This window comes from Carassius auratus, chromosome 49 (genome assembly GCF_003368295.1).
Source record: "Carassius auratus strain Wakin chromosome 49, ASM336829v1, whole genome shotgun sequence".
Taxonomy (NCBI): Eukaryota; Metazoa; Chordata; class Actinopteri; order Cypriniformes; family Cyprinidae; genus Carassius; species Carassius auratus.
Window position 1 is genome coordinate 1,567,879 of NC_039291.1, and position 13,407 is coordinate 1,581,285.

At 36.2% G+C, this 13,407-nt stretch overlaps 1 protein-coding gene across 1 annotated transcript in view; it reads left to right on the forward strand.

The window, feature by feature from the left end:
- Positions 1-13,407, forward strand: part of LOC113066014 (phosphatidylinositol 5-phosphate 4-kinase type-2 alpha-like) — a 29,351-nt gene that overhangs the window by 3,267 nt on the left and 12,677 nt on the right. The window lies entirely within an intron of this gene.

Below are 13,407 nucleotides of genomic sequence, written 5' to 3' on the forward strand. Positions count from 1 at the left end.
CCTACACTGTGGACTTGCGCTCAGGATTTTTATTTATATATTTTTTTTTGAGCAGCGTGTGGACGAATTCTTTCTAGGCACACTAGGGCTGGGACAACAATTTTTGTTTTTGGGACAAAAAAACAGCATTGTTTTAATGTTCTACATTAAAGGTTCTAAAAATGTAAATCTTAGCAATTTTAGTTTTTGGGACAAAAAATACGTAGATGCAAAATATGTGCATCGATTCGTCGACCTGTTTTTATTTCTCTAAAAACGTTTGCAAAACGTTTACCTTATGTGCGCTGAATAAACGCGATGGCCGGATCAACATTCTGTCCAACGTTATATAACCAATCCAGGGGTTTTTCTGCATTGATCTTTTTTTTTGGCGGCTGTCAAAGCCTTATTTGATCGTTGAGTGATGTATAATAGAATGACTGCTGCGCCTGACAGGGCGCGTACGAGAGAGAGCCCCGGCTGCGCGTGCACTCACAGTCTTCGAACAACATGAGTAGGGATTCACCGATCATGATTTTTCATGGCCGATTCCAATACCGATTTTTTTTACAAACAAACTGGCCGATTCCGATTCCGATTTCCGTTTTTTGTTTTTTTTAAGCAACAAACAAGAAAGAAGGAAAGTGTGCATAAACAAGATGTTTATTTGGTATTTAATAGGCCAAACTGGCTTTTGGCTATTGAAAACAATAACTGCAACCATCTGAAATGAACAGCAGTAACTGCACAATATGTAGCCTACATTCAATACAAACATAGATGTTACAGACTTCAGCATTTAACTTTTGTTTTTGAATTGGGCTGAAACTACAGAGAACTGGCCTTAAATTTAAAGATTAACTGTAACCATGTGAAATTAAAGGCAATAACTGCATAGTTCTACAATCCAAACAACACAGTCAACAAACATTCAATAAGATGTTTCTTGATCAGCATTCAGTATTTTAGTTTTTAAATTTGGTTTTAAATAATTAAAAAAAGGTATTTACCAGTTTCTTTATTTACAGGCTAAATAAAAGTATGCTATATAAATAGATTATTCCAAAATGCAAAGTGTTTCATTCATCCAATAATAAAAAATTTAGGGTAATGATTCACATCTATATTTTTTTCACTTGAGCCAATGAAAAATAAATAACTATTCTTTCAAGTAAAACTGTTAATTTTATTTTTGTATTTTTTGGAAAAGCACTCTCTGTATTAGCTTAAAGCCCTCAAGTTTACATTGGTTACTGTATTCTTTCAATTGCTCTAAACAAGTATTTTGGGTGACCTTTTTTATTGAATGCTAGACATCAAGTTGTTGTTATTTTCATCTGAAAGAATAACTTTTTTTCAGTAAACTAGGCCCTGATGTGTTCAGTAAGCTTGTTTCAGTAAGCTATGTGTTTTCAAGGCTTCAAGGTTTTATTGAATAAATAAACATGTATAAATTGTTAGTAGTCAATTAATGGTGAGATAATCGAAATCGATTAGATTAATCGTTTAAAAAATAATTCTTTATCCAAGCCCTAACGCACACACTTTTTTTATTTCTTGATAACAGACCGCTGCTATCTATAACACAGAAATATCAAGCCTCTACCTTCGACCTAGCATGTCATCGTCACTCGTATTCACTTTGGTTGTTGTGTGTTCAGCAATTTCAGCAACAGAAGTATGAGACCTGTAACTTGAGCAACAGCGCGAAGCCGCAAACTCATTCTGAATATTTTAAAGGCATAACAGCTGATGAAAAAGCAAAGATGACTTCATCTCGTCTTTTTTTTCGTAAACAATAATGCATGTTAATTTAGTCTTAGTCAGTGTTTTTGGACAGTGGTGCAGTCTTGTCATCGTCTCGTCTTAGTCATGAAAAAAAAGGTCGTTGATGAACATATTTCGTCTCGTCTAACGAAATTAACACTAATGCCATCTTTAATCTTGTTTTACATAAAAATATTAAACCACAGCCATTTGTTAGGTTTTTTTCATGCTAAACATCAACAGAGAGTTGTGGGGCTTTGTGGCATGGGTCAAAGTGGAGTCCAGGTCTTTGTCTTGTAGAACTGGAATGGAATTGGAAAGAGGGGAGGCTAAAAAAAATCATAATAGAGAAGTGGTGAAGAGATCCTTCCTGATCTTTGACAGCCCCATCGGTTAAATACACTAACCGCCACTTACTGGATCTAAGCAGCACTGCTACCTTCTGTAGGCTGCAAGTGGATATTTAGTGTTGGATATTTAAGATATCAAGCAACTTTGACAGCATGTGGTTAAGTAAGTTGAGAGTTGAGTAGTAGGGTTGGTATCGATTGGGTTTTATTCTATACCGGTGCCATTTCGATATTTTTAAAATGATACCGGTGCCTAAACGGTGCCAGAACCAATACTTCTATAAAAATAAATAAATAAATAAATGTAAAAAAGCATAAAAAGGATAACATTAAAGAACATTAAAAAGATTTAAAATAAATCCATAGCTTTCACACGCTCCTTGGATGCTCTCATTTCCCAAGCCTCCCTTACTCTAAGGCTAATAAATGTATTTCACGATCGTTGTCATTATTTAATACAAAACCACACACAATGTTTCTACTGTTTCTCTGTCAATCACTCTGATATCTAGTTAAAATGAGTGCTGTCTGTCACTGTCTTTAATCAGTTCATACAGTGAATGACTATATGGTCAATCCTTATAAAGTAGCAACAATGTTGTTTGCAAAGTAGAGTCTTAGGCACATTAGTATTTTCACGCCAAAAAAGTGTTTTAATCCAGTTATTTATATCTTTTGCTGTAGCGTGTCAGTAGGAAATATCAGTTTACTTTCCAAACATTCATTTTTCTTTTAAGTTTAATAATAATCTAGTGAGATTGTTGAATGCACAAGCAGTCTGACAACAGACTACCTTACACTAAGACTTTTGCACAGTAGTGTATGTATAAAGTACGTACAATTAGATTAGGTATATTTAAATAAGTGTAATTAAAGTATGTGTTCATATGTGTTAAGGGCTCGATTGTCGCTGGAGGAAACAGCTGTGGTGTGATAAGTGGTGAACGCAGCGGAAACTTTACAGTAGATTAGAAACCGATTGTTCCCTTGTGACCTTTTGTAAACTGTGTTTATGACAAAGAACTGCACAGATATTCTAACAACCTATTGATAAACACACACCTTGTGTCCCCTGTTTCTGTTCGAGTCCGCTCGTGCTACTCCGCCGCGGTCTGCAGATTAAAGACCGTGCTGAAAGACATGGAGGAGACCGGTCTGCTGCTGCTTTCATATGAAATTTAAGGGGACTGACTCTGAGGCGATCACGAATTTGTGTACAGTTTATGAAGCTAAATGCCATAGCCCCGCTAAAAAGGCCTAGCGATGCCCTTGCTTCTTGTGTACATAACGGAGAACCAGGACCAATATCGATCGCTCAAGCATTTAAGCAGCACTGAAATGAGGCACCGAAATCTGCGTTCTGATTCAGTTCGGTGCATACCGGTTCCATAGGTACGACACCGGGTTTCGGTACCCAACCGTATTGAGTAGTTGGTGCAGCTCTCTGTGGTGCTTCCACTGCTAATGAATCATGCATGCAGCTAAGGCTACCAAACAGAAAAGTAGCAGCTCTTGACCACTGAGGACCACAATGCTTGAATTTGATTAGCAAAGCAGTGAATGGGGAATATAATGTAAACTTATTCTGTCTCATATCAAGTAGCACCTCAGCTTTTGTGTTCTCAAACTCTGTTTTTGTGCATCTACTAAAGACTAATTTGTAAATGCATTGAGATTGATATGAGAATTAATGCTAATTCAGTTTAGATGATTATGAAACCAAACACTTCAAGAAGTGTTTTTTTTTTTTTTTTTGTCACTTGTGACCGTTTCTCTACCCTCTGCTTTCTGCCTACTCTGTACAGGTCTTTACTACCTCTTAATCTTTTTATCTCTTACTTTTCTCTTTGTTAAGCCCTCCATGTTTCCCAGACTCTCCCGCCCTGACCATGAGTTGCTCTGTCTGTGTCTGGATTGCATAAGGAGTTTCTAAAGATACACAAGATACAGCAGTTGATCTGTGGCACTGGGAAAATAGACACACTATTTTATTTTTAAACCGCCTAAGGCAAATGCTGATGATCTTCAAAGTCTTTACATTTCAGTCATAATACTTTGATTTGCAGTACATCTGTAGATGTATTCTAAATAAAATGCATTACTGGTGAAGTGCATGTGGGATGCTATTTGCCATTTACTCTGTTGTAGGCGTTCTACAAAGAAAATTATTAATCACAATGCCACTTCTTATCTGTGTAGCCATTTCAGTCAATATTTGTTAATCCCTAGACATACTGCAAGATTTTCGGCTGTCCCAGATGAAAGATTGGCATTGTGAAACAATTATGGTGATTTCTGTGATTGTGGGTCCTAAATGGTGGTCCTATGTCATACAGTGAAAGAAGTTCAAAGACGGCTGTTGTCGAGGTCTTGCGTCCAATGATAGCCTTTGAACATTTTCGGACAGTGTCATAAATTCACGACCCACTTACTTACCTGCCAATAAAAAATATATAATGTGAAATTAACGCAACAGTGCTAAAATATTAAACTGCTTACCTCAAGGTCTTATCCCTTCCTCTTTCGCCGCTTCCAATTTTTTTCAGCACACGTAAGAATCTACAACTGCCAAGTAACATGCGTCGTAGCCTACAAGTCAATAGGTGTCATCATCATACAGTCTGCATACACGTTACCTAAGTTTATCAGATCCATGTCACACACTGATTTGCAGTGATCTCATAGGATTGCTAAAATTGTGCTGTGTGTAGATGACTTAAGGCATGATAAATCCAAACTAACGGCATTGATAGTCATTTCATTCATAGGCACTTTATTTTCTTCTTTATTTGCAAGGCTTGCGTTAATGATGTCTACACAAATTCAACATGGCTAAGTTTGTTTTACAAATGAAGGCAGTACAGGTGAATGACCTGTGTAACGGATTTAGCTCAACCTGGAGTAGTCAAAGATCAACATGTACCTTTTTATCACACACATCCGCACTGCTATCATTAAAACAAACTTATAGATTGCAGGTGATGGCTCTGCATTGGACCTATTATTGTATAGTAGGGATGCACGATAATATCGGCACAATATCGGTATCGGCCGATAAAAGCTTAAAATGACCATTATCGGTATCGGCCGATATGAATATTTCTGCCGATGAGCCAAACCGATATTCTTCAAGTGAAATAATTGACCTGTTTTTCAGATGTGAATGTCTGTCTACATTTGTAAAATAATAAATTTATGGTAGAATCAGTACAGAAGAGATACATGGATTTCTCTTCAGTAAAATTAAAGTTTAAATATATCAGTATATATTTGTATATATATCGATATCGGTATCGGCATCGGCCAAAATTATTTTGAAAATATCGGCATATCGAATATCGACCAAAATCCAATATCGTGCATCCCTATTGTATAGAATTACTAGTAAATAAAGATATGAGACATTATTGATTTAAACATGAACCAAGTTACTGTACTAAATAGGGATGTCAAATTTCGATTATTTCCATGATCGATCGTCGTTTAAATTAACGATCAATTAATCGATTAATCGTTAACCATAATACTGCAAAATGCGTCTATTGCAGGCACGCAGTCAGCGGTATGACAGGATGTGCAAAAGCCACACACACACACAAAACGCTTTCTCACTTGAATTAAAGAGGTTTTAGTCTGAATAAAATGCTAGTAGCAGGATTATAAAATGAATAGATGCGATTATGATCATTTGATAAAATGAAGAGATTGCGCCATACTTTTGAGGTCATTTTACTTTGTTGACAGTTTCTAATCCCGCACGGAGAACGCTGAACGCGCCTCTTTAAATGGTTTTGTGGTGCTCGTTGTTGTATTTTAAAGCACAATTGCAATGTTTTCAACTGACATTATTGTATAAAATTATCCGAAATGTGGAGCGCGTGTGACTGCGCTGCACATTAAGTGAACTACATCGGCGCTGCTGCACCAAAACACAGTTGCTCACATTAATTTGATCCTGCTGGATTCTGTCCTAGAAAATGTCAGATTTTTAAAAATCCGGCATACAGCGCATTAGATCGTGACAGTGCATGCGTGCAGACGAGGATGAGCGAGCGCGGCTTTGGCTAGATTTATTTGGAGGTTATTGCTCATGTCTCATTCGGCACAAATCGAAATGTTTCCATATTCGCAATGTATTTGAATGTTAAACTATTATTTATAATGTAAACTAGGCTTGTACTTAACACGCATTCGCATATAGACGGAAAAGATGATCCTCTTCATATGAGCAAAAACGCGCCGACACTTCTGTTTTAAATCCGTTAATCTTAATTAGCCCATTTAAGTCGGATATATTTCGCATAGCCGATTTAAAAAACAAAACAAAAAAAAAACATGAAAACAAATTGTTATTTTTATTTTGGGCCTATTACTTAGTAGGCTATACATTTTCCTTAAAGCATCCCATTTTGTCCCAGGGCTTAGAACCTGTGCCCTAGTCAGGTCCATGCAGAAACTTGTGAACGATGCTCGGCGTCACCGTTTAGTGACAGCAGTGAATGCTCCAGGAATGTGTCGGTCACAGCGCCTATTAATCGCTGTTTTGAATCCAGCAATTATTTATTTAGAAATGATAAGATCTGTTTATGACAAGTGTGGTATAAAAGCTTTGTTTATTAGAGGAATAATAGGTTAACTGGAAAATGTTAGATCGCGACCATGCTTTTGGACCCCATAGTCTTCATTTACGCGGCTTTGTTCTGGTTTGCCGGTTGGTCACGAATTTCCACAAATTCAGTATATTTAGGCATTGTTTCTTTTCCTAAATCTTCATAGTCTAACCCTCTAATTTCCCAGGTTTATTTTATTATCTTTCGCTTTTAATAACTGTTTTCGCATCTCTTACTGTGGTAAACATGGGAAGGGAAATTAAAGATTTCATGAATTAAGAATTCATCGATTTATTAATTTGTTCCCTTATTTCACTTAAATCATGGGTTATTTAGGGAACAAAATTAATGAAACATGGACAATTGCCACATTAATAATTCGTAGGAATGAATTAACAAGTTGTAGGAATGAATAGACTACCTGTCCTGTCACTGTGTCCCGCAGCCCTGCAAAGCGCACGATATAAAACAGTTATCTGATGAAATGATTAGTAACTACATTTCTATTGCATTTAATGTTGAAGAACTTTTATGTTGTTTCTATTTTAATGTACTTTAAAGTTTAAATCACATTAAAAGCTTAATTTGTACATTGTGAATGAATGATGATGCTTTTATATATCGTCACCGACTCACCGTCACTCACAGCCGCTCGCACGTGTTGAGTGCGCATGAGCCGCACGCAGCCCAACATTGAATCGGTTAACCAACCATCGATAGCCTTAATCGATTGCATCTCTTATCGACAATTAATCGATCATCGATTAATCGTTGACATCCCTAGTACTAAATATTTATTTTAATACAAGAACAGTGGTTTTCCAGTACAATATATAATAAATTAACTTAAAAAAATGTACTTAATTAACTTAACTTTAACTTTTAAAAAAAATATTTAAATTAATGAACTTAAAAAAAAAAAGTTGTGTTTTTAAAAATGTAAACGTTCAGCATGAAGTCTTTCATACTCTTCAAACTGTGTTTTGTGCGTGGTACGGAGATGATGGAATAGATTGGTTAAGACGCTCTGCTTTACGGAGATCTGCCTGCGACAAATTCTACAGAAGGGCGACGTTTGTTGCTCGTCTTTTTTGTCAAAACCAAACCATCTCCAGGCTAAAGAAGCTGACCCATGTCTCGCTGTTAGCTCTTCTGGCACTGGTTTTGAGGATGACTGTGTTTTTTTGCTTTCTTCGCTCATTTTTGTGTTGTTCCGCTCTAAGCTAGATAACAAGTAGTGATGTGTCGTTCGTGAATGAATCGTTCTTTTTGAACGAATCTTTTAGGTGAATGAATCGTTCTCGTTCACGTAATCCACTGACTCATATTTCTCATTCACTGAAGTTCCTCCATCCACAGCAGCGTGGCGCTATTAGCAGCGCGGCGCTATTAGCAGCGAGGCGCTATTAGCAGCGCAGCTCAGTGAACCGGGTAGCTCTGTGAACTGTTTAATCCTGTCAAAGAGTTACTCAACCTCGAGCCAACAGCCTTCGAGTATGACATGTGAGGAGCATGTGATTTGTTGAATGTAGTGAACGAATACGCCCTTCACTGAACGGGTTTCATGAGTCTGAACAAGATCAAGAGATCTCGTTTGTGAATGAAATGACTGAACTGGTACACATGTCGTTCGTGAACGAGTTGAATTATTTATTACATCTCGCAAATTAGTTGCAGCTTACTCTCGTGCAATTTAGGAATGATCGTGATTTTGTAAAAAAAAAAATAATAATAATAAATAACATATAATACAGTCAAACAAACCCCTAACGTTACATTATTAAAATCGCTAAATACAATTGTTCAGAAGCTTATAGTGTGCGTTATTTTTTTCTCTTCCTTCAGCTCTTTTCATGTTTGGGGGGGTCGGATTGTAGAAATTATGAAATATTCGATATCCTAATTTTGCATATCGTCCAGACAACAATTTGGATATTATCGTCTAAACGATATATCGCCCACCTCTAAGTGCTTACATTGACAATGTGTTAGTCATAATTCTGTCATCATTTACTCACCTTTATGTTCCGAAATTTTCTTCTGTTGAATAAAATGGAAATGTCCATATGAAAGTCAGTTGGGTTTAGTTTTGCTTTGGATCCCATTGACTGTTATTATATGGACAACATCAATTGAAACATTATTCAAAATATTTTTTTGTGTGTTCTACAGAAGCTAAAGACATGAGCGTGAATAATGAGATTTCTATTCTTATGTTTATTTTCCGGAAAATTTATAAGTTGTCAGAATATAATCTAAACCTTTGTCAGATCTTCTTTTTGGTTTTGTTTTTTGACTCCTTGGCTCATGTGCAATAAATGAGTGCATTGTTTACTTCAAGAGGATGAAATACCGAAAACCCCACTAGGACCGCTGGATATGACTGCACTGCTTAGAAACAAAAAACTTTTATAAACATCTGGTAGGAGGATGAGCATTCTCTAAACTAGGCTTCCTGCCCTGATGGAGTGCAAGCATGTCAGCTCTGTAGCGGAAAACCTGATTTCGCTGCCATGGAGAGAAACAGGAAGTGGTAGTGTGAAACTTGGCCGATGAGATGGTTGCATAGAGATAAGTGCTTAGTTCTTAAACAAACAAAAACAATAGGTGCAGACTTGTTGAACACCTATGACATGGCCTCAGAGTTATTGAGGTCTATAGCAGTCGCTTTTAGAATTTATTTGTATTTATACAAGGATGAGGGAACAAGCCGAGGAGATCCTGTGCAGCTGCCCCTGGCTTTGTTGAAAATGTTTGGCCACTATCCCTGGATCCTCAAAGGATATAGCATGTAGGTGGAAACTGGGACATTGGAGCATGTTGTCTACTCCAGTTTCTCACAGTTTCTAATCTTGTACAGTGCAACATCTCTAAAACCACACTCTGTCACTGGCTCACTGAAAAGTATTTATTGGATCAAGGTAACCAGGTCTGATGTCTAACTGGTTTTTGGAAGCTAAAGATTTGTTTTAAATCAGTGTCAAACAGTGTTGGTTACCATTGATTTCCATTGTATGGACACACCGAGGTTTTCCAAATATTTTCTTTTATTTTCATTTTAGCTACATTTTGCATGTTATATTTATATTTTATTTGATTTCTGGTTTATTTCAAACTATTTTTTACTTTTTTAATGTTAGATAATGTCTTAATTTCACTTATTTACTAATACTTTGAACTGAATCAGTTATTTGAAATTGTAACTATAGTGTTTAAATTGATGACTAGATATTATGAAATATATATAAAAAAATATATAAAAAAGTTGATGGCAGATAAAAATTAGAGAAGTTCACCATGTTATTCACGGACCCCGGTGCCAGATCAGATATACTGTGTGTTTAATAAAATAAGGAACATATATAGTTCCTTATTTGTCCACGTGGTACATTGTCCTTAAAAGGCATAGGCTTGGTGTCCAAAATAGTCTGTAGCTAGCTACTGAGAATGTACACATGAGCACATGGGGGATGTTTCCCTCTGTTGCTACACCATTGCCAGTAGACAGGCTTTAGTCCTCTAGAAAGCACAGCTCATACCTCATCCTGCTCTCACGTGTTTCCGCAAGTGCCTGTTGCCTCTTAAACCCCTCTCATTGCCGCTTAGCTTTAATTGCATTTCAAATAAACACTGCATTAATCCCACCCTGGAGGGGGAAACACATTGGTTTTACTTTGACATGTTATTTAGAACAAAAAGTTATCGAGATGGAGATTTTCGTACCTCTGCTTTTGATTTGTACTCTTGGGTGATTTAGTGATTTATTGTCATGTTCTCGTGGTGTTATGTTGACGCTTGAAGCAACTCTCTGTATGCTTGCATATAGTGTGAAGCAGTCCTCTGCTTGTAGCTCTCTTGATCTTTGATAAGTAGTGTTTACAACAGCCTGGCGGAGGCCCAAAGAGCAGATATGTTTCTTCTGGTCAGACAGCCCATCTTTTCTATAAAAAGGATGAACAGTTTGTGTCAGCACAAACTAAAGAAAAACTAGTTTCAGATTTAGTGATGAGTGGGCATAAACTTTCATGAAATCTGCTTCAGTTGTTCATAGTGCTGGCTTCCTCATGTGACATTTAATTTCCTTGAACAGTAAAAGATTTATCATATTTACAGTCCAAACAAAGCATTTTTGTTGAAATCGACCTCATTTTAAAGCCATGCTAGATTTGCTCATGCTTGTTGTTACAAATACAAATTCACTTTTCATACCTAACGCTCAGTGTAGCTTAATTTTCTAACCACAGCTTGTTAGATCAACTCACTAAGCAGTAACCACAGCATGCATAACAGCTTCCTTACACTTGCTTGCGTTAGGACTGAGGTGTTTTAAAGGGTTTCAAGTGACCTTGTTTGAAATACCTTCTTTTCTCAATTTGCATTTTTGTAAAGAGCTTCAGTAATCCAAAGTCTGCTAGGATTGGTTTCTCATTGGGTGGGCAAGAACCCCACTCTTTTTTTTTTCTTTTTTTTTTTGACAGAAATGAGTCAAATTAAGTCAAGTCGAGCTTTATTGTCATTCCGCTACATATGTAGACATATATAAAATATTAGCATTGGTCATGAATTTAACATGTCAGTAAATGTTCTAGTACATTATACACAAGGAATTAGGTAGGTATACATTACTGAAATGTCTTAAATTGCAGTTTTTTAATGTTAGATCAAGCTAAAAATCCACAAGGGAAGCTAAATAACTGACTCTTGGATATCACATAAAGATGCTGCATGTAGAACAAATGAGGCAGAACATTTGCTCAGACAAGAAAAAAGCACAAAGACATTCTGCCTCCTATAGGTAGCACTGTGTACTCACAGTGTACTTCACATCCAAAAGCCTGGCATTTGACCAGTCAATAGGAAAGTCTATAGAGCTATCAATTCTTAGAAAGGTCAAATCACAGTATATTTCTTTCAACCTTTGCCACTATCTGTCTAATGCTTACTTAAAAATTAAAATAATTTAATAATACTGTTAAATTTAATCTGTTGCAAATCATATTATTCCCATTATTGTTATAAATTATAATGTTTTGATGCCTAAAATTCACTTGTAGCATTTAAAATAGTTTTTAGTTCTTTTTTTATTTATTTTTCATTTCTTGTGAAAACAGTCAAATTCTAATATCCTCCATTTATTGGTTATCAGAATGTGACTAATTATTAGCCACAATTTTTGTATCGATGCATCCTTACTTATTTGTAAATTTCATAGTTCATATATTTATATTTTTCAATGCTCCGCTGATTGTCTGTTGTTGCCGAGTGTCAAACACAAAATCTTTGAACTCCCATGGTGCTTCATGTCTGTTTGATTGCTTGATTTTCCTGGTGTGTGCACATCCTCAAACAAACAAATATATCACAGAAATTAAGGCCTTCTGCAGTCCTCCTGAGTTTAGTTAGCACTATTGTTATTTATATTTGTTTCTTAATTAAGAATCTTAATAGAGGGAGTCTCAGGGAGAGAACCTGTGAGTCACCAGATCTCTTTGCTGGATCGAAAACAGTCCACAGCAGTGTTACATTCCCACTTCTCACAGAACAGCAGTAATTTCCATTATTACGGTTTTATTACAAAAATGCTGTAGTGTTGTTTTCAGAAGCGCAAACTGTGCAAAGCAAAACTGATGACTGCTGAATGTAGCACATTGTTTCTGGCCCTGAACAGAGCAAAGCAGTGCATTGTGTGACAGAGATATCGCCCTCTGATGAGCAGAACACATCACTCACACTGATGTTATTCCTGTGCCCAGCACATTTCAGCACCTCATGTGTGTGTGCTTTGATTTGTTCAATGACACATGAATAATAATGTTCATCCCAAAACCGATTTGATCAAGTGGTCTTTACCAGATGCCGTTTAGGTCATGCCAGAATGACTCCTGCATTTTTGCTTAAAGGTGAAGACCCAGCTCTGTGCATGTTCTCCAAGACCCCCCCCCCCCTTTCTATTAAGTGAAAGTGAAAGTGACGTGACATTCAGCCAAGTATGGTGACCCATACTCAGAATTTGTGCTCTGCATTTAACCCATCCGAAGTGCACACACACACAGCAGTGACCTCACACACACTGTGAACACACACCCGGATATATTTAATATATATTAAATATATTCATTTACACTGTCATGATTTTAATGCATGTAGAAAGCTCTATTATGAAGTTAGTTCACTTAAGGACTTTAGTAAGGTTTTGCCTGAAATGTTTTTAGAATGTTTAGCACTTCATTTAAAAAATCTTGTATAATATTACTTGCTGTGTTTATTTGTTTGCTTGTTTTATTGTATTTATGTGATATATTTTCATTATTGTATTTGAGTTTTTGCCATGAAAATAGCTGCAGATGCTGACATGGCATTAAATAAAATTATACTATACTATGTTTATCACCAAAATGTGTGGCTGTTATAGCTGTTAACCAGTAATTGTAGTTTTGATTGGTAGCAAGTGTTGGAATTATGTAGCTTATTGATAACTTGACATGTTGTTGAGTCTCTTGGTGGTGGATTTTTTTTATTATTATTATTTTTTTTTACATTTTGAGTAAATATCCATTGAAATATTTAAAGTGATATATATATATATTCAGCAAATTTTTAAGTTCATTTGCTATTCTTAAATTGTGTTAGTATATTTATATAGGTAAAATTGCTTTCAAGATATCAGTATTGGTCAGATATTGTCATGCCCATATCGGGCG